This window comes from Zalophus californianus, chromosome 11, assembly GCF_009762305.2.
Source record: "Zalophus californianus isolate mZalCal1 chromosome 11, mZalCal1.pri.v2, whole genome shotgun sequence".
Lineage (NCBI taxonomy): Eukaryota > Metazoa > Chordata > Mammalia > Carnivora > Otariidae > Zalophus > Zalophus californianus.
The window spans coordinates 16,537,082-16,559,567 of NC_045605.1; the positions used below are offsets into that span (position 1 = coordinate 16,537,082).

The window sequence follows — 22,486 nt, forward strand, 5'->3', positions numbered from 1 at the left end:
GCCCTGTATATTTCATGTGTTTTGAGGTTACTATAAATGGTAATTAAAATTAATTGTTCATTTGTTGCTAGTATATAGAAATGTGATTGCTTTTTGTATATTGATCTTGTGTACTGTTATTTTGCTAAACTTATTCTATTTTTTATAAATATAGATTTCTTTGGATTTTTTTTAAGATTTTTTATTTATTTTAGAGAGAGAGAGAGAGAGAAAGCACAAGCAGGGAGAGGGGCAGAGGGAGGGAGAGAAGCAGACTTCCTGCCGAGCAGGGAGCCGGATGTGGGACTCGATCCTAGGACCCTGGGATCATGATTTGAGCCGAAGGCAGACACTTAACTGGCTGAGCCACCCAGGCACCCCGATTTCTTTGGATCTTTTACATAGATGATCATGTCATCTGTGGTTAAAGGCAGTTGTATTTTCTTTCTTTTCAGTCTGTAAGCTTTTTATATATTTACTTTATTGTCTTATCTCCCTAACATGTTAAATAGAAATTGTGAGCATAGACATGTAGACATCCCTGCCTTGTTCTCAATCATAGTGAGAAGGCATTTAATTTGTTACCATTAAGTGTGATGTTATGTGTTTGTTTTTTATAGATGCCTTTTATCAGTTTGGGGAAGTTATCGTCTGTCTTAGTTTGTGAGATATTTTATCATTAACAGGCATTGAATTTTGTAAAATGTTTTTTTTTGGCATCTAGTGAGGTGATCATATAGTTTTTTTAGACTGGTGATATGGTGAATTACATTGAATGTTGAGCCAACCATGCATTCCTGGGATAAACTCCATTTGGTCATTATGTATTATTCATTCTGTATATTGATAGATTTTGGTTTGCTAGTATTTTAATGAAGATTTTTACATCTGTTTCCATGAGGGATATTGGTTTTCATTTTCTTATAATGTCATTGCTTGTTTTGGTATTGAGTGTAATGTTGGCCTCAGAGAATGAATTGGGAAGTGTCATGTGTTTTCAGAAAGAGTGTGTGTAGGATTATTATTATGTTTTCCTTTAAATGTTGGGACAGTCACCAGTGAAGTCGTTTGAGCCTGGAGTTTTCTTTGTGGGAATGTTTTTAACTAACAATCCAAGTCACTACCTAAGAGCACTTACTATACTGACTTTCTAGCATTATATACTAGTTATTCAGTAACTTCTTTATTTTGGAATACTTTTAGATTTACAGAAAAGATGTAAAGATAGTGTTGAGAGCTCCCATATACCTTACACCTAGCTTTCCTCGTTGTTAACATCTTGCATTACTGTGGTTCATCTACTAAAACTAAGAATACATTGGTATTAACTAAACTATAGACTTTATTTGGATCTCACCAGCTTTTCCATTAATGATCTTTTTCTGTTCCAGGATCCAATTCAGGATTCCACAGTGCAGTTTTCATGTTTCCCAAATCTCTTCTGGTTTGTGAAAGTTTCTTAGGCTTACCTTGTTTTTTATGACCTTAACAGATTTGAGGAGTACTGGCCCAGGTATCTTTTAGAATTTCCCGCAGTCTGGGTTTGCTGCTGTTTTTTTATTATTAGGGTTATGCATTTTGGGAAAGAATATGTCAGAGATGAAGTGCTCTTTCATTTTGTATCAGAGATACATGATGTCTACATGACATCTATATGACCTCATTGGTGGTATTAACTTTGACCACTTGGCTAAGGTAGTGTTTCCCAGGTTTCTCCCTTCTAAAGTTACTCTTTTTCTCTCTCCATACTTTGTTTTTTAGAAGCAAGTCACTTAACATTCAATCCACACTTAGGGGAGGAGGAAGTATCTACATATATGATTCAGAATTCTTCTGTAAGGAAGATTTTTGTGTCCTCCTCCATTTATGTATGTGTGTATGTATGTAAGTGTGGACTGGTGTATATTTGTTTTATACTTTGAGTTCTAATCCAATACTATGTTTTTATTTTGTTGCTCATATTGTTCCAGCTTTGACTGTTGGAAAAGCTTTCAGGTTGGCACTTGCCTCTATATTTTTTGTTTTTTGAGTACTTCCTTATTTTCTGGTACTCTGAGATGCTCATTTTATATTTTCTTTGCCCCAGTTTCAGCCATTTTCCCAAGGAGGTCCTTTTATAGGAGAATGGTATTTAGAAACCAAACTGTGGGTGCTGGGTATGCTCACGGCTATTCAGGTGCCAATGCTTTTAAGCCCTCTCAAGGGACAGAACTAGGTAATATATATATATACCTATGCATACACACATATCTATAATTGTTTTTGTATCCATTTGTATATGTATTAAGCATGGGTTCTTCCTGGTATATCTGATTTTAATCCAGTACCGGGTTCACTCTAGTCTTCCTTTCTTGTTTATGTGTCAGTTTCACAGTGAGAAGCTTGGCTCCAACCATGTATTATCCATTTACTTATTTGTTCAGCTCCAGTATACATGAAAAGCTATTTCAGGACTGTTAACCTGTGTACCCATGAGAAACAAACCTTCCAATTAGAGTCCAGTGTTTATTTTTGTTGTTAGCCTTACAATTTCCAGTAAAAACATCACTTTCCAAAGTTAGTTAGGTCAGCTCATTTCTCCCCCACCCCTTCGGTGCGGTTATGTCATAATTTGTAATGAAGTTAGATTCATTTATCATGGTTCTACATTTCATCTTGGAGTCTTCCAACATTTTGGTTGATGGATTTTTATTGTTGTTTGGTCAGCATTCACAGAAGCTCACTCTTCAGAATGTGCAGTTCTGTGGTTCCTAACTAAGGAGTAGAGTCATGTACCCACATCCCTAGTATAGTACAGAAAAGGTTGTGCACCCTAAATGTGTCCCTGGGCATCCCCGTTGTAGCCAGCCATTCTCCTCCACTAATCTCTAGTAACTGCTAATCTGTGTTTTTGTCTAATTTATTTTAATTTTGCTTTTTCCAGAGTGTCCTGTGAATGTAACAATATGCAAATCTTTGGATTTTGCATCTGACTTCTTTAACATAGCAAAATGCATTTAAATTTTACCCATATTGCTGTGTGAAATGATATTTCATTCTTTTTAAATTGTTGAATAATATTCCATGTATGAATGAATCATGTCTGTTTATCCATTCCCCCACTGAAGGACATTCTGGTTACTTCCAATTTTTAGCACTGATGATGAGGTAGTAAAGCTGCTGTAAACATCACAGACAGATTTTTCTGTGGACAGAAATTTTCACATCATTTGGATAAAATACCTCAGAATGCGATTTCTGGGTCACATGGTTGGGTGGTAAGTTGTATCACTGCTTCTCTATTAAGTACTTATAAATCATAAATTCAGTAAATTTGTTAATGTCCTGGGAAAGCCTTAAAATCATTAGTCTCTAGTTTAGCAAACCTAAAAATCTACTCATCTATCTATCCTTTGGTTCTTCTTCCTTTGTTTATTTTTTACAGACTGCATTCCCCAAGGTGTGGTTCCATGGAAGCTGATTCTTCATAGATCACTTAACTGTGACTCTGAGGTTCTGTGAATTTGTTTAGAAGTTTACAGAACCCGAGGCTATAATTTAAGCAAGTGCCATGATTACTGGGTTTTCACTTAAAATTAGATATATTCAGAAGTTTTAGGGAATATGTTTTATCAAACAAAGAATATGTTTGTCATTCATTACTAATGTAGTAATCCCAGAAATTACGTGTGTGCAAATTGTCAACTTGGGTTGATGCTTCAGGAAAGGAAAATAGAGGCTAACGAGTCTTCTTAGTGTGGCAGTGCCTTTGTTAGAGAGCAGTATTTGAGGCAAATTACTGTTTTAGCAAAATTACATGGCTTCCAGGGATTAAATTGAATGAGTGTGTGTCTCTGTCCCTCCCTCATTGTACTGTAAGTGGTAGGGATGCAAGTTAACGGAGTGCCAGACATCAGAATGCCTGGGGCATGGTTAGAGACCAGGGAAGATTTACAATAATCAAACACAGACAAAATAGCATGAAGAAATTTCAATCCTCCCAGCCTTGCTTACAAACTTAATTAGGCTTATTGGGGCAGAAAGTATTTTTCCTCATCCCATTTTTTATCTGTTCCTCCTCCATCCCCACCGCCTGTCCCAGATTGTCGTTGAGGGGGTTACACTACCAACAAAAAGAGACCTTTTTTGTAAATCTTCATTTATTTGGTTGATTTGCCTTTAGGGAAGGGAGCAGGAGCAGTAACAAAATTTTAAGATATTTGAGGAACTCCCATTTTTCATAGAGACGCTATGTTTTTCTAAAAAATCATACTTTATTCAGGAAATTCTGAAGAAAATTTTTGTGGCTCTACAATTAGATCTTTTACAAGAATTTTTAATTTTGTGGGAGCTGCTTGGCCTCCTCCCTTAAAAAACTTGTCAGCTAAATCTTTGCTTTCTTTATCTTTTAAGTATTTTTGTGGTTGTGACCTAGAGTCGTGTTCATGGATGCTGTTCTTTGCTTTTTTCCTTTAGCAGCACAGTGTTGGACTTTGGGTGATGATGGTAGACGCCTGGGGGTGGGAGAAGAGGTGGGGTTTCTTCATATCATCCCTCTTGTGGGCAGTAAAATCATCCGGCAAATGCCTTTCCAAGGATGTCGAGTGTATGTATAAAGGAAAAGCCTAAGGTTGCTAAGGGAATGGTGTTTTGGTGAGGATTTCATTCTCTTTTACTCCATGGAAACAAGCCTTTTGAGCTTTTACTTGTCTGCTGATTTGTCCGGTGATCCAGGTAATCTATAGCAGTCTTTGTTTTCTCGGTGGTGTATGAAGTGTAGGAAAATGGTAGAAAAATAGCTTCAGTGAAAGGGATGTACCTGTCACAGAGGAGCCAGAGAGAGAAAGGAAGAGGGTATCTTTACATTGTTCATTATTCTTAAAATAGCCTTTAAGGTTTTTTTCATGTTTTAAAAAAGCCTAATGTGACGTAAAGGAAGAAAATTTCTAGTTTTGAAAATCTGTGCTTTAATTGCTTAGCTTGAGAACAAAGGTTTTAACATCCAGCATTGCAGGGATGTTTGTATTCAAAAGGATAGGAAGCAGCATCCTTCTTTTACCTTTTTAGAACTGAATTGACATAACTTCTCTTGAATCTTAGCTAGGGACTTTGATTTATTATTCTGTAAATTGTGATTTAATTATCTGAAGCTTCAGGATAGTGGTTTCCCTTTGATACCCAAGGGACCTCGGATGGGGTTTGGAAGGACAGGGATTAATCCTGTGGTGGGGGGAAGGGAATATTTTTATAGGGTAATCTTCATGATTGTTTTTTCATTTGAAACTAAAATGAAACATACAGTCATTTGGAAAAGGTGATATCCATGATGCCAAACACTCTTACCAATTTGAGTTATTTTATCCTTTGTTCGGTTTGTGGGATTTTTGCCTTTGTCAGCTAAAATGTTGGTTATAAATATGAAGAAGCTGCCGGATTGCTATGTGATGGCATTGGAATTGCCTTCTGCTTTTTTTTTTCCTGCATTCATATCTGTGAATACAAGAGCAGAGGCATGAATGTGAAAAGAAGTGGCATAAAATCCTGCAGCCTTTTTTGTTTCATCCTGAATGGTGGAAGTTATTTTCTTGTGGACAGAAAGATTCAGGACCATAGTTTACGACACTAAAAAGTGTTTAGCGCTGCAGACAGCTCTGTTTAGAAAAGACAGCCTGAAACCATTTTTAAGCATACTCTGAAGCTTTCAGTTAATTTGATCATCTCCATCAGGGTGATTGGAGTTATCCTACTGTTTGCCATAGTTTGAAAGCTGGTTGACTCCTTAGAATATTAACAAATTAACAATTACTTATTGAGTGTTTATATTATGTTTTGTGCCTTAGATGTATATGAGGTTATAGTCTAGTGAGGGGTATAAAAAACTCATACATATGATGTACTATTTTTGGTGCTAGGATACTAGTACTGGTTATATAGTCATGTGCTAACATGTAGGTATTTTACATAAGCTGCTACATTTAATCCTCATAACAACCCAGTCACAAAATTATGACCATCCCTGTTTTTAGATGAGGAAATTTATATTTTGAGAGGTTAAGTAGTTTAAACAAAACCATGAAACCTAGGCCAGTCAATTCCCAAAACTCTTTCCACTGTTTCCATATGAGCAGATTGAAACATTTTATCACAATTATTTGACATCACAAAGAGTGATGCCAGTGGAGCAAACAGGGAGATAGGGATCCTAATCTCTGCCAAGTACTGGGTGATTCTGTAAATAATTTAACATCATCTGTCAAGTGTGAGATTGGACTAAGTCACCTTAAAGTTCAGCTCTAACATTATGTGATTCTATTCAGTGTAGGAGATTTTCATGTGCGGCTTATGGAAATAAGCCTCATTAATGTGTCATTACAAGGTGTATCACCTTCTAACATATTACAGTATACATTTATTAAGATCATTATTGTCTGTTGTCTCCCTCTTCCCTTTACCCCAAATATATTGCAAGGACCTCGGTTAGTGCCTGACTACAGAGTATGCAGTAATAAATTCATTTATTGAATAAAGGGATGAATAAATGAGTAATAGACTTGTATAGTACATTGGTGAAATATATAAGTGAGTTTGTACTTTTTAATACCAACACATTCTGTTGGGGCTAAAATTATTATTACAGTGATCTTTTGAAGCATTAATTAGTGTGAGAATCTTGAAGAGAACCTATAAAATAATCAAATTTAGGCAGGTAAACTAAAGTTTGCTGAAATTTCTCCATACCAAATGATTGATGACCATAGGCTTACCCAATATTATATTTAAAAATACTTTTCTAAAGCATTATTGGATTATTCCACCTAAGCAAGCCAACAAACAAACACAGTAGCAGAGTTCCTCTTTGATATATCCTTTATGTATACTCTCAAATGCTTTCATTTACAATGGGTAGAAAATAGACCATTGAGTCTTTTACTTAAGATATTTCTTGAGGTATGATATAATGCTTACTGGTAGTTTTGGTTCATTTGAACATTAGGCTTTTTGAGATTTTAACAGGTGTATTGAGGTATAATTGTTGTATAATTAACTATTTATGTTTAAAATACATAGTTTGATAGGTTTTGATTTTTGTATACAATGGGGAGACTCTCCACTAAAATTAAGATAATAAACATCACCCCAAAAGTTTCCTTGTGCCTTTTGCAGTTCTTCCCTTTGAATCCTCCCCACCTATCCCCAGCTACCACTGTTACTATCATTATGGATTAGTTTGCATTTTCTTAAGTTTTATATCATGGTATAAATATATACATGGTATGTGTTCTTTTTGTTTGACTTTTTAAATTCTGCATAATTATTTTAAGATTTGTCCATGTTATATGTATCAGTAGTTCATAACTTTTTATTGCTGAGTAATACTTCAACATATGGATAAACCATAATTTGTTTATCTGTCTGTTGAATAGTCATTTGATTGTTTCAAGTTTTGGCGTATTAAGAATAAATTTACTTTGGACATACAAGTCTTTGTATGGACATATTTTTTCATTTCACCTGGGAGTAGAATGGCTGGATCTTGTGGAAGGAGTATATTTTTAACCTTTTTAACAAACTGCCAAATTGTTTGTTGAGGTGGCTATATTGTATTAAGTTTTTACCAGCAATATTCCAGTTGCTCCACAGCCTCACCAGTACTTGGTATTGTCAGTATTTTTAATTTCATTCATGTAAGTGGGTGTATAATGGCATCATATTGTAGTTTTTATTGCATTTCACCTAATGACCAGTTAATGTTGAACATTTTTCCATGTGTTTATTAGTATTCATATGTTTTTCTTTCATGAATTGTTTAAGTTTTGTTTTTAGTTATGCTGTCTTTTTATTATTGAGTTGTAAGAGTTCATTATATATTCTGGATCTGAGTCCATTATGAGATATTTGTTTTGGAAATATTTTGTTCCAGTCTTTGATTTGTCTTTTCATTCTTTTTAGTATTCTCTCTCTTTTTAAATAGCTTTATTGATAATATAGTTTGTATTTCAAAGATCAGAAGTTTTTAACTTTGAATTCCAGTCTGTCAGTTTTTCCTTTTATGCATTATGCTTTTGGTATATATATCTAAGAAATATTTTCCCAATCAATATTTTCTTCTGTGCTTGCTTTTAGAAGTTTTATAATTTCAACTTTACTTTTAAGTCTGGGATACATTTTGAGATAATTTTTTAATATGGTGTGAGGTATAAATTGTGTATTTTTTTGCATATGGATATCTAAATATTCCAGCACCATTTGTTAAAAAGACTGAATTTGCTTTTGTACCTTTGTCAAAAATCAGTTGTTCATATACATGGGGTCTCTGTTCTCTTGATCTGTTTGTCTCTCTTGACTCCAATACCACACTGTCTTGACTACTGTTGCTTTATAATAAGTCTTGAAATCAAGTAGAGTTGGTCCTTCTGCTATGTTCTTTTTCAAAATTGTTGGCTCTTCCAGGCCCTTTGCATTTCCATATGAACTTTAGATTGAGTTTATTCATTTCTGGAAAAAAGCCTGTTGGGATTTTGATTGGAATTGCATTGAACCTATAGATCAATTTGTGGATGACTGACATTTTAACATTGAGATTTCCAGTCCATGAACATGGAATATAGCTCCGTTTACTTAGGTCTCAGTTTTTCTTAGCCATGTATGTTTTCAGTTTACAGGTCTTACACATCTTTTGTCAGATTTACCCTATGTATTTAATATTTTAGTGTTATCATGGGTGGTATTATCTTTTTAATTTCAGTTTCTAATTGTCTGTTGCTAGTATTTTATATGCAGAAATACAGTTGGTTATGGATTTTTGAATCTTGCAAACTTGCTAAACTTATTAATTAGTTCTAGTAGGTTTTTTGTTGATTTCATAGAATTTTCTATGTAGATCATCATGTAATCTATGTAAATACAGTTTTACTTCTTCCTTTCCAATCTGGATGCCTGGTATTTCTTTCTTTCTTTTTTTTGCCTTACTGCACTTGCTGTGATAATACTACAGTGTTGAGTAAAAGTGATGAGAGGGGACATCCCTGTCCTGTTCCTGATCCCAGAGGAAAAGCCTTCTATTCTTCACCATAAGTATGATGTCAGCTCTAGATTTTTGTATATGCCAATAATCAGGCTTTTTATGAATGTTTATTGCTGTAAGAACTAGAAATATAATTCATAATACTCTTGTTCAAATTAAGTAAAAAAATTTTAAGTAGAAAACACCACATTTAACATTTTTAAAGAACAAAGACTTTCAGTATTTTTCAGTTATGATAATACTCTTTTTAACAGAGAATTCCACCACTGCCAAATTCTGGCATTGCAAGAGAAGTTACAACTAAACAATTTCTTAGTATTTTCCCTGCTCTGTAATAGTTGTGACATAAAGTTGAGTTCAGATATATTATAAGAACATGATGAGGAAGTAGAAACTCTAGATATATAATATGAATTTTAAAATACAGTTGACCCTGACCCTTGAACAACATGAGGGTTAGTGGTGCTAACACCCCTGTGCTGTTAAATCCATGTATAACATTTGACTGTCCCCAAACTTAACTACTGATGGCCTCCTGTTGATTGAAGCCTTACAGGTAACATAGTCTGTTAATGCATATTATGTATATTCTGTGTATTATATACTGTGTTCTTAAAAATAAAGTGAGTGAAAGAAAAGAAAGTGTTACTAAGAACATGGTAAGGAAAAGACATTCACAGTGCTGTACTATATTTATCATGTCATCTCAATCTGAATTCCAGACTGGTCTCTTCTCTGAACTCAAGTCCTTAGTAGACATGTCTACTATGGTGTCCTGCAGTTACCTTGACAAACAAAACTGCTTCTTACCCAAACTTCCTCTGCATTTCTTTCTATGGTGATTGGCACAATCAAATGTTTTGTCATCTAAGCCAAAATCCTGGGAGTTTCTTTCTTTCTTTCTTTCTTTTTTTTTTTTAAAGATTTTATTTATTTATTTTACAGAGAGATTGAGAGAGAGAACAAGTAGGGGGAGCAGCAGAAGGAGAGGGAGAAGCAGGCTCCCCACTGAGCAGGGGCTCCATCCCAGGAACCTGGGATCATGACCTGAGCTGAAGGCAGATGCTCAACTGACTGAGCCACCCAGGTGCCCCATCCTGGGAGTTTCTTTCTCCTTTTCTAGGTTTGCTAGAGGTTCAGTGCTTATTTCTGTAATATTTTTTATATTTATTCCTTTTTCTTTATTGCTTTAGATATTGTTTAGATCCTCATCATTTTTTAAATCTTTACTATTGCTATTTTCCAATTGGTTTCCTGGCCCACGGTTTCATTCTTCATTTTGTTTACAAGGTGATATTTCTAAAATACATATTGGATCATATTACTGCCTGGCTGAAAACCTGTCAGTGTTCCTGCATTGTCTCTAGCAGTGGTTCTTTGGAGGAGACCTCTTTTTAATGGACCTCTTTTGAGACTGTCTCTAGAGATTCCCTCACCCCATAATGTTCAATACCTATAGAAGCTGAAGTCTGGGTTAAGAACCTTTCTATTCCTTTGTATGGTGTATAGTTCCCTCTGCAGACATTATTACGCTCCCCCAACCCAACCCTCATGCTCTAGCCATTCTGAGCTACTTGGATTTTCTCCAACACATTAGCATATGCTTCTTCCCTTGCTTAGAATTTCTCCACGTGTCTCTTTTCTATGGTTGAATTATTAATTCATTCAAGAAATATTTATTGAACACCTTGAGGAGCTGTGCCAGGGCCTGAATTTACTGTGTACTTATAGAGTTGCCTAATGATACAAACCAACATTAAATACAAGATAATTATAAAATGTGTTAGAGAGAAAGAATAGGGTAATTGTGGGAGACAGTAACAGGAGGAACCTAATTTAAATTGGGGAACAGAAGTCAGGAAAGGCCTTTCTAAAGTAACAACCTTTAAGCAAAGACATAAAGTATACTCAGGAATTGGGTTAGTGGGGAGAGGGTCCCAAATCGAGCAGCATGCAAGATATCCCTTTTTGGGGGAAGCATGCATGTAAAGCACTAAAGGAAGGCCACTATAGCTGGAGCATAGTAAGTGAGCAGGAGAGTGGTGGAAGTTGAAATTAGAAAGGTAACAAAAGCTGTATTTTAAAGATTTTATTTATTTGACATAGAGAGAGTGAGAGAGGAAACACAAGCAGGGGGAGTGGGAGAGGGAGAAGCAGGCTCTCTGCCGAGCAGGGAGCCCGATGCAGGGCTCAATCCCAGGACCCTGGGATCATGACCTGAGCAGAAGGCAGACGCTTAATGACTGAGCCACCCAGGCGCCCCAAGAGCTGTATTTTATATTTGGGTCTTGCATGTCATGTTTGGTGTTTGGATTTTTTTTTTCTAAATGCAATGTAAAATTATTGAAAGATTTTAAGCAGGGGAGGGACACACTAAGATTTGTGTTTTGGAATTAAATGGTTTCTGTATAGGGAAATGAATCGGAGGATGTGTGCAAGAGTAGAAGTGGCAAGGCCTGTTAAATTATTACAATAGTCTAGGCTTGGGACAAGGTGGCTAGCTCGAAGCTAGCAATGGCGAAGGCCAGAAATAAATCTGAGATATCTCTTGAAGGTAAAATCAGTAAAATGCAATGATGGATGTTAACTCCATGAAAAAGAAGACTTACTTATTTTCTGTCTTCAGCCTTTAGAACAATGCATGGTATGTAGTAAGTGCTCAATAAGTATTGTTGGGTGGATGGAGAGTTGGGTGCATTGGATGTGGGGAAGGAGAGGAAGTGTCATTGATAACTTCTAGATTTCTGACTAGATCAGGTAGGTAGATAAAGGTTTGTTTGTTGAGATGGAGAAGCAAGTTTTGAGAGTCAGAGTAAGAATTTAGTTTTGGATTTATTGAATTTGAGATGCCAGTGGTATATCTAAATGCATATGCCCAGATAGCAATTAAAGCTTTAGAGCCCAGAAGATAGAAGAAGTCCATTTGCCTGAGTCTAATGCGCATTATATCATTAGGCAAATATTTATTAAGCACCTGCTGTGTGTGTAGCACTGCCCTGGGATATAGCAGTGAACCAGAGATCAGGGAGCTTTTATTCCTGCAGATGGGGTGCTGGGTTGGGTGGGTGATATATCAGATGATCATTTTTTTAAAGCATTTATTTTTTGAGTACTGTGTGCAGAAGTACCATATAGGGTATAACGAGGATACAAAGTTAAGACAAATTCTCCATTGAGGAAATACTAATGTTTTATTAAATGGCAGTAGGGTGGCTTTTGTTACAGGTATTTATTAGTTTCTGTATGTTAATTGATCCTGTGCTCACCCTCAGTCCATTTACTGAGCCTTCTACATTCCTGAGTTCTTCATTTTGAGGATATTTTTACTGGGTGCATTTTGTCTGTAAGTAGTTTTTGTTTTTGTTTTCTCCAAGAAGAGCTCATAGATGCTTTGGTTCCTTATTTCTCTACAGATTCCTTGTATCTTAATTTCCAGTATGCATAAAAATTTTTTGAAAAAATTTTAGACGTTGTGTCATTATTTTCTCACACTGGAGTCGTATGGCATATGGAGTCTTTTTGTAGAGAAATCTTGGGGCTAACTTAATCTTTCCAACTGGTACATGACCACATGACTTAAATTTTTTTGTTTAAGTATTCATAGAACTCTATTTTTTAAAATTTTTATTTTAATTCCAGTTAGTTCACATACAGTGTTATATTAGTTTCAGGTATACAATATAGTGATTCAACAATTCCATACATCACCCTGTGCTCATCATGACAAGTACACTCCTTAATCCCCATCACCTATTTCACCCATCCCTTTACCCCCTCCTCTCTAGTAACCATCAGTTTGTACTCTGTAATTAACAATCTCTTTCTTGGCTTGTCTCTGTCTCTCCCTTTTTTTTCCTTTGCTTGTTTGTTTTGTTTCTTAAATTTCACATATGAGTGAAATCATGGTATTTGTCTTTGACTTATTTCACTTAACATTATTCTCTCCAGCTCCATCCATGTCATTGCAAATGGCAAGATTTCATTCTTTTTTATGGCCGAATAATATTCCATTATATATATATGCCCCACATCTTCTTTATCCATTCATCAATTGATAGACACTTGGGCTTCTTCCATATGGCTATTGTAAATAGTGTTGCTATAAACATGGGGGTGGGTGCATGTATTCCTTTGAATTAGTGTTCTTGTATTCTTTGGGTAAATAGTAGTGCGATTGTTGGATCATAAGGTAGTTCTGTTTTTAACTTTTTGAGGAAACTCCATAATGTTTTCTACAGTGTCTGCACCAGTTTGCATTTCCATCAACAGTGCATGAGTGTTCCTTTTTTTCCACATCCTTGCCAACCCCTTTTGGTTCTTGTGTTGTTGATTTTAGCCATTCTGACAGGTATGGGGTGATATCATACTGTAGTTTTGATTTGCATTTCCCTGGTGGTAAGTGATGTTGAGCATCTTTTCATGGGTCTGTTGGCCTGGATGTCGTCTTTGGAAAAATGTCTGTTCATGTCTTCTGCTCATTTTTAAATTAGATTATTAGTTTTTTGAGTGTTGAACTTTGTTCTTTATATATTTTGGATAGTAACTTTTTATCAGATCCGTCATTTGCAATTACCTCTTCCGTAAGTTATTTTTCAGTTTTGTTGGTTATATCCTTTGCTGTGTAGAAGTTTTTTATTTTGATGTAGTCCTAATCATTTGTTTTTGCTTTTGTTTCTCTTGCCTCAGGAGACACACCTAGAAAAAAAAATTGCTTTGGCTAATGTCAGAAAAGTTACTGCCTGTATGGTTTCAGTTCTCACATTTAGGTCTTTAATGCATTTTGAATTTATTTTTGTGTATGATGTTAAAAAGTGGTCCAGTTTTTCTTTTGCATGCTGCTGTCCAATTTTCCCAATACCATTTGTTGAAGAGACTGTCCTTTTCACATTAGATATTCTTTTCTGCTTTGTTGAAGATTAATTGACCAAATAGTTGTGGATTTATTTCTGGGTTTTCTATTTTGATCTGTTAATCTATGTGTCTCTTTTTCTGCCACTGCCATACTGTTTTTATACTACAGCTTTGTAATACAACTTGAAGTCTGGAATGGTGATGCCTCCAGCTTTGCTTTTCTGTTTCAAGATTGCTTTGGCTATTCAAGGCCTTTTGTGGTTCCATACAAATTTTAGGATTCTTTGTTCTAGTTCTGTGAAAAATGCTCTTGTCCTATAACTCTTTATTTAAAAATCTTATATTTTCATAACTTTAGCAATGTATGTGTTAGTGTTGATTATTTTGTGTCTGTTTTTATAGTATGGTGTGTTTAGAATTCACTTATTTTGTGTTTTGGGGGATTTTTTTCTAGTGTATTTTTGAATATTATTTTTACTTGTATAAAGCATAGTGATTAAGAACAAGAACTGAAGGTCTGGGTTCGCATCTCAGCTTCTCGGCTTACTAATTGACCTTGGGCAAATTTCTTAATCCTTCTGTGCCTTAGTTTCTTCATCTATAAAATAGGGATAATAATAGTATTTACTGAGGATTAAATGAGTTAATATATGTAATATAGTTACAGCAGTTACTGGCATATGTTATATGCACAGTAAATGTTAGCTGTTATTAATTATTCCATTTTTCTGTTGCTTACTGTTCTTTTCTGTGTTCAAAAGCCCTATGTGGTTCACAGCAATGTTCCTTGAGGTCACAGGGTTCTCTGTGTTGTGTTCTTTTGTGTGTGTGTGTGTGTGTGTGTGTGTGTGTGTGTGTGTGCTGATGGCAGGTCCTCTGTCTTTCCCTCATTATCTCCACTTTACCTCCAGCAGTATCATAAGCCTAGGAATGTGTCAGCATGATTTTCTTCTTTAATTTTACTTCCTCCTGCTATCCTGGGTCTCTATAGAGTCCCGTATTCCCTTGTTCTGTCCCTGCACTGGATATTGACTTCCTAATCAAAGGACAGTTAGATCTTCATTTCAGATCTGTGATCCTTATGTTTCAAGAAATTGGTTTCCTGTTCAGGTCTACCAAGACTTTTTTGGTATAGATCCAAAATTTAGTAGATTTGGCAAGTATGTTTTGTAGTTAATGGTTTAAGGTTATAATCTATGTCCTTCTTTCATAGAAGATGGATTTTTTTCCCCTTCTATTTTTGCTTTTAGTGTTGAGGAAGGCTGGAAAATTGTTTTTTATTATCTTTCATCTTTACCTGGAATTTAATGCATATTTATTGAAAGAACCAGTGATTTGTGAGAGTGTTGCCTTGAAGGAACACATTCACGTGGAAACAGGTTTCCTTTATGATGTGTAGCTGGCGAGTTGCCCATATGGCACGTAGATATTAACTGAATTCTCCACTCAGCTTTGGGATTTGGAAACACAGATTCTATAGGATTGGGAGTTCTTTTGTAACCAGTTTATGTTGGCTTATCTTTTCCTGCAATTATGTAAAGGGTATGAATACCTTTCTAGGTAAATATTTTGTAGTTATACCAGATCTAATTTTCTGATTCTCACTTACGTGAAAACTTTTGTTTAACTATAAAAAACTATACAAAGGGAAAATAATGTTTTGTGGTAATGCAGTAGTCTAGGGGTTGAGAACAGGGACTCTAGATCACAAAGGTTTGAATCAAAGGTCCTCTATCTACTGGTTATGTAACTTGTATAAGTTACTTTCACCTCTTTGAACCTCACATTTCTCTGTTATAAAATGAGGATAAAAGTGGTATTTATCTCAGAATTATTGTTAGAATTAAATTAATATATGTAAAGTACTTAATGCAGAGACTGACATATGTTAATAACTAATGAAACTAGTCAAGTAAAAATGCTTTTAACTGTTAATCATTATTCTTATGAATAATGGAGGACATATATTTGGAGCAGTTTGCCTATAATTTGTGACTACCCAGTGTAACATGAAGGTATTGAGTGTTTCTCAACTAATCATTCTTTCCAAATAGAGTATTTTTCAGGGAGTCCAACCCCAGGAAATATGCAGTAGCTTACTGTGTTATTCTTCACCTCTCTAATTTACAGTTATTTCCAGCCAGTTTATCTCCTCTTTAAAAACAAGTTCAGTAGGATGTTTTTTCCTCATAAGAATTCAGAAACCTTTGTTCTGATGATGAGCTCATTTAAATTTGGGTTTGAGCACTGATAGAAAACTAAGCTGGGTTCCCTTAATGGGGAATCTGGCCATTCATCCTCCTTCACCCTCCCAGGGTAGAATTTTTTTCAGGAACTAAATAGCTTTATCTAGCAGGGTCTTCCTGCCGTTAGCAGTGGAACAGTACAAAGGCCACATTGAGCATAGCTGCTGGGGAAACCCTTTTTCCTTCTCTGGCCTGTAAATGCTGTTCTGTCTCTGTGAAAAGCCCTGACATCAGCTCTTGGAAAAATCCAAATACTTGTGTTAGAACAGGACTGAAACACTTGCCTGGGCAGACACTAAATGCTGAACTATAGTTCTAAGTTTACCAGATGCCTATTAGTCATGTTATGGTTTAAAAAAAAAAAAAAAGTTACATCTATGAGTTTCAGACATTATCTAGAGAAATTAGGATAGAAATGATAATTTAGCAGCCCCCCTCCCCATCCTCATTTTATCCTTTAAAAAAAATAATATGTGGAATCCATACATGGTGGGGACAGAATATAGCAACATTATAAACTTTGTGTAGTGTTCTTCACATATTAGGTGTTTCATAGGTATTTGATGTTTGGAGCAGAATACACTGTTACTGTAAACAGACTAAATTTGACTCTCTTGGTGTTCAGCTCTGTGGTATATGAAGGTTTATTCATCAGAGTGTTCCTTTAAAACATCAATTAGGTCATGCCTTAAAACGCTCTTGTTTTCATTGTGCTTTGAATAAAATCCGAATTCATTGACATGGCTCACATTCTTACATTATCTGGCCTCTGTATCTGTTAATTTCATCTCATTACTACTCTCTTGGTCATTTTCTGTGCTCAAGCCCCAGTGGACTTTGTATTTCTTAAATATACTAAGCTTCTTCTCTTTTGTGACCTTTGTCCTACTATTACCTTTGCCTATAATTCTCTAGCACCAGATCTTCTCACGGTTGGCTCCTTCACCTCATTTAGGTCTCAGCTCAAATGCCCTAGAAGTCTTCTGTGAGTAAACAAAATTAACCCAATTAGTCACAGTCACATCTCTTTATTTTTCTCATAGCACTTATCACTATCTGAAATAATTTGGTACAATTATTTGTCTAGTCTGTTTTCTTCTTGTAGAATATAAGCTTCTTGAGAGCAGAGGCTTTATCTGTTCTTGGATGTAACCTCCAGTGACTAGAATAGTGTGTGGCACAGATTGCTTTTTGTGTAACTTAGTGTGTGTTTAGTGGCCTTTAACAGGAAACCTAAGTAGTAAGGACATTTACTGGCTCACATAAAAAGAACGCCAGAGGTAAGGTTCAGGGATTTTTGATCTGGTGGCTTACCTGGGTGAAGGGCCCAAGTTCTTTCCAGTTTTCCACTTTTGGCATCAGTGTCAGCTTCATCTTAAACTAGTTCTTAAGGATGGATGCTAAGTAGCAGTCAGGGCTACTTGCTTCCTCATTCCTGTCCAGTGGGAGAGAGGAAAAGAAGTTTCATGTTCTTTCTTAAGAGTAAGAAAATACGTTCACAGATGCTTTTAGCAAACTTTGTTTCTATTTTTTTTGTCTATTTTGGACCAATCACTTACCCACCAGTGGACTTAACCATTCAGTGCAAAAAAGCCCATCTCTGTTCCTGCAGATGGAGTCAGCTTCCCTTGAATCATGTCAGCTCTGAGGAAAGTGCTAGATAACTGAATAAAATTGGAGTTAGGAGGAGGATTGTGGTCTGGATTGGTATTCACTTATGTCTTCTATAATTCTAAATAAAAGTGTTTTGAATGAATGAATTCATTTAGTAAATATGTATTGAATTGTCTAGTATATGCTCAGTACTATACCAGTAAATTAGAATAAAAGATCAGATAAAACATGGTCCTCACCTTCAGATAATTTAAAATCTAGTGAGAGAGACAAGTTAACAGAGTATTAAAATTATTTTAAAAATCAGTTGATTAAAATAATTTAATCCAAAAAAAAACAAAAAAGGTAAAAAGGGGAAACAAAGGACAGATGAGACAAAAAGCAAATCACAAGATGATAGACTTAAATGTATACATATCAATAATCACATTAAAGGTAAATGGTCTAAACACCCCAATTAAAGGCAGAAATTATCAGACTGGATAAAACAGCCCATCTATATGCTACAAGAAACACACCTTAAACATAAAGACATATATACATATATATAGTTTAAAAGGATGGAAGAAGATATGCCATGCTAATATTAATCAAAGGGAAGATAGAGTGATACATTAATATCAGATAAAGTAAACTTCAGAACAAAAATATTAGGGATTTAAAAAAGTCATTACATAATGATAAAATAAGTAAAAAGACATAACAGTTCTCAACTTTTATATATCTAATAACAGAGCTTTAAAATTCATGAAAGAAAAACTGATAATAACTGCAAGGACAAATAGACAAATCTACAGTCATTACCAGTGATTTCAATATCCCTCAATAATTGAAAGTAGAAAATCAGTAAGGGTATAGAATTCTTAATACTATTGACCAATTTGATCTAATTGCATTTATAGAACATTCTATCCAACAACATAGTACACTTTTAAAAAATTTTTCGTAAGTGTCCATGGAACATTTCCTAAGACCATATTATGGGCATAATTAAGTTTAAATAAATTAAAAGGATCAGGGGAGCCTGGGTGGCTCAGTTGGTTGAGCATCGGTCTTGGTTTCAGCTCAGGTCATGAGCTTGCAGTTGTGGGATCAAGCCCTGTGTCTGGCTCCATGCTGAGTACAGAGTCTGTCTCAGATTCTTGTTCTCTCCCCCTCTGCTCCTCCCCGCCTTGCATGCTCTCTCATTCTAAAATAAATCTTTTTTTTTTTTAAAGGATCAAGTCGTATAAAAGTATGTTCTCTGACCACAGTGGAATTAAATTAGAAATCAATAAAAGAAAGATCTCTGGAAAATCCCCAAATATTTAGAAAGTAAACAACACACTTCTAAATTATGTGCGGGCCAAAGAAGAAATCAAAAGGGAAATGGGAAATTATTTTGTGCTGAATGAAAATAAAAACACAATTTATCAGAATTTGCAGGATGCCACTAAACCATTACTTTAAAAAAACATTAAACACTTATTAGAAGAAAAGCCTGAAGTCAATGACATCAATTTCTATTTTAAGAAACTAGAATAAGAAGAGCAAATTAAAACAAAAGTAAGCAGAAGAAAAGAAAGATTAAAGATCAGAGTTGGAGTCAATGAAGGAGAAACAGAAAAACAATAGAGAAAATCATTGAAAGCAAAAGCTGGTTCTTTTGAGAATATCAATAACATTGTTAAAACTCTAGCCAGGCTGATCAGGAATAAAAGAGGGAAGACAAACATTACCATTCTCAGAAATAAAAGAGGTGACATCACTACAGATGCTACAGATATCAAAAGGATCATAAGGGAATATTATGAATAGCTTTATGCCAATAAAGTTAACTTACATGAAATATGGCTTAGAATTTTATAAATTCCACCAATATACAAACATAAATGTGTATATAACTATTTTTTATGTATAGGAACATATAAAACACATGTATGTGTATATGTATGTGTGCATAAATACACACTTACAGTTGTATGTGTATATACACACCTACATACATACACCTGTACATATACATCTGTATACACACACATATATGTAAACATATAAAAAGAACAATACATCATGATCAAGTGGAGTTTATCCCAGGAATACAAAGTTGGTGTAAACTAATTTTCTCACTGTCAGATAGGGCACTCGAGCAAGAGGGAAGATGAATGAATCCTATAGTACTGGAGTAGAATTAGAAACATCAGTCTGAACTCATGTTTAGCTTAATATAGATATAGATACAGATGGATAGATACTGAAGCAATTATAGATTTTCTAGTTCCGTCTGCTGAGAAAGCATAGAACAAGCAAGCACACCCAGAACCTAGATCTGGTTTCTAAATACCATTCCCCCAAAAAATGGCTCATTGGAGAAATGGTTGATTCTCGGGTTGGAGTAGGGAAAATAAAAGATGAGTCTAGAGCACCTTGTAGTGCCAGAAGCAAGGAAGTGCTCAAAAAACACAAAAGGCTGCGGGCATGTCAAAGGGAAACTAGTGCCAAACTAAAATACCTCTGATGGCTTAAGCTGAAATAATTTGAGCAATAAAACAAGTAATATAGTATTGGATTAGAACTCATAGTATAAAATAAATATACATGAGTTCAGTATTAACATAAATGATTGCATAAATAAGTGAAGGAGACGACTGAAATAGTCCTTATGGAAGAGTTCCAAATAGCATGTGTACATTCTCCCTCATCCGGGAGATGGAGCTTAATCTTCCCAACTCCTGGTGTGGGTTGGATTTAGTGACTTGCTTTTAAAGAATAGAGTATGAAAAGTGAAAAAAAGGTAACTTTCCAGGGAGAAGTCTCGCAGACACTACCTTGACCAAATGATCACGGCCAACATTACTAGTGACAGATCATATTGATACTGTACACCCCCTGATATGTGTTGAGAAGGAAACTTCACCTCTGTGGTATTCCAGAAATAGACCCACATCTATATAGACAACTGATTTTTAACAAAAGTGCAAAGGCAATTTAGTGGAGAAAGGGTGGTCTTTTCAACAAATGATGCTGGAACAATGGGATATTCATATACCAAAAAAATCAACTTTTATCCATACCTCACACCCTATACCAAAATTAATGCAAAATGTCATAGACCTAAAAGTAAAATTGAAAGTCATTAAACTTCTAGAAGAAAATACAGGACAAAATCTGTGACTTTGGGTTAAACAAAGACTTCTTAGATATGGCATCCAAAGCATGTGCAATGACCTTATTTCCAAATGAGGTCATTTTCACAGATACCAGGGGTTAGAACTTCAGTGTACCTTTGTGGGGGACACAATTCAACCCATAACAAATGCAATAGTTCTCAGTTTAGGGATTGCTTTCATGTTTAATGTAGGGGAACCGAGACTCTCTATATGCATTTGGTGCAGTTCCCACACTGCATAAGTAATGCATCTTCCACATCTATGTTTACTTTTTTTTCAACTGTAATGATGGCGTTATAATTAATAAAATATACATGGAGCTTTTTGGTATTTATTCAATTTGTGGATAACATACCTCTAACTGGTTTTATGTGGTTCCCTGCTTTGTTTTCACTTAAAAAAATATATTATTTATTTATTTTGAGAGAGAGAGCAGATATATGTGTACTTGGGGGGGGGGCAGAGGGAGAATCTCCACAGACTCCCCACTGAGAATGGAGCTCTATTCCACGACCCTGAGATCATGACCTGAGCAGAAGCTAAGAGTCAGATACTCAACCAGCTGAGCCACCCAGGCACCCATTGTTTTCACTTTTTTTATTAAAAGATTTGTTTTAGAGAAGGGGGAGGGGCAGAGGGAGAGACTCTACTAGCAGCCTCCCCGCTGAGTGTGAAGCTGAACACATGGCTCTCTACCTATGAGATCATGACCTGAGCCAAAACAAGGAGTCGGACTCTCAACCAGCTGAGCCACCCAGGCACCCCTGTTTTTCAGTTGTTGTTTTTTTTTTAATATTATTTGAGAGAGAATTTAAGCGAGGGGTGAGGGACAGATGGAGAAGCAGAACCACCACTGAGCAGGGAGCCCGATGGGGGGCTCTATCCCAGAATTCCTGGCTCATGACCTGAACCGAAGGCAGACGCCTAACTGACTGAGCCACCCAGGCTCCCTGACCCCCTCTTTTTCATGTTTAACAGAGAATCTCTCTCATGTATCTTGTGAGGAAAATTTTGTCAACTTGGACACCAAAGTAATGTTACTCTGGCCCTTTGTCTTACAAGGTCTGTTCCCAAAATGGCTCCTTCAGCTTCTTGCTGCTGTGTCTTTCAATAAGGGTCAGGCATGGGTCCATGGGATTGAGTTAGGGGAATAGTGGCTTCTCTTTTCTGTTTACCTGGTACACACACAAACTCCTCTTCTAGTCCAAACTCCCATGTGGATTCCTTATTCTAGATAAATTCATCCTAAGGAAGAAATCAAGAGGGAGTGCATAACTTGAGTTACAAGGTTATTTGTTACAACAGTTATCTGTTTTACTGAAAAAAACTGGGCCTAGTCCAGATATTTAAAAAGAGAATTGGTTAAATTAAGTAAATAGCCATATCTCAGACCACTTTGCCGCTATCAGGAATTATTTGTTTAGAGATCTTTTTCAAATCTTTATTTTATTTAGAAGTTCAACATATAAAATAAATGAAAGCTAAGCAGCTCTAGGGGCACCTCGGTGGCTGAGTTGGTTAAGCGTCCAACTCTTGGTTTCGACTTGGGTCATGCAACCAAGCCCTGCACTGATCTCAGTGGAGAGGCTGCTTAAGATTCTCCCTCTCTCTTTGCCCCTTCCCACCATGCTCTCTCTCTCTCT

The 22,486-nt window shown here is 35.7% G+C and overlaps 1 protein-coding gene across 6 annotated transcripts in view; it reads left to right on the top strand.

Moving 5' to 3' along the window:
- ARHGEF12 (Rho guanine nucleotide exchange factor 12) overlaps positions 1–22,486 on the top strand; it is a 144,226-nt gene that overhangs the window by 34,513 nt on the left and 87,227 nt on the right. Inside the window, exon 1 of one of the 6 annotated variants that reach the window (XM_027581585.2) lies at positions 4,563–4,692. The exons of the other annotated variants lie outside the window; for them this stretch is intronic. The gene's annotated coding sequence lies outside the window, so the exon portion shown is untranslated. Of the gene's footprint in view, positions 1–4,562; positions 4,693–22,486 lie in introns of those variants that run through there. 6 annotated transcript variants of the gene reach the window in all.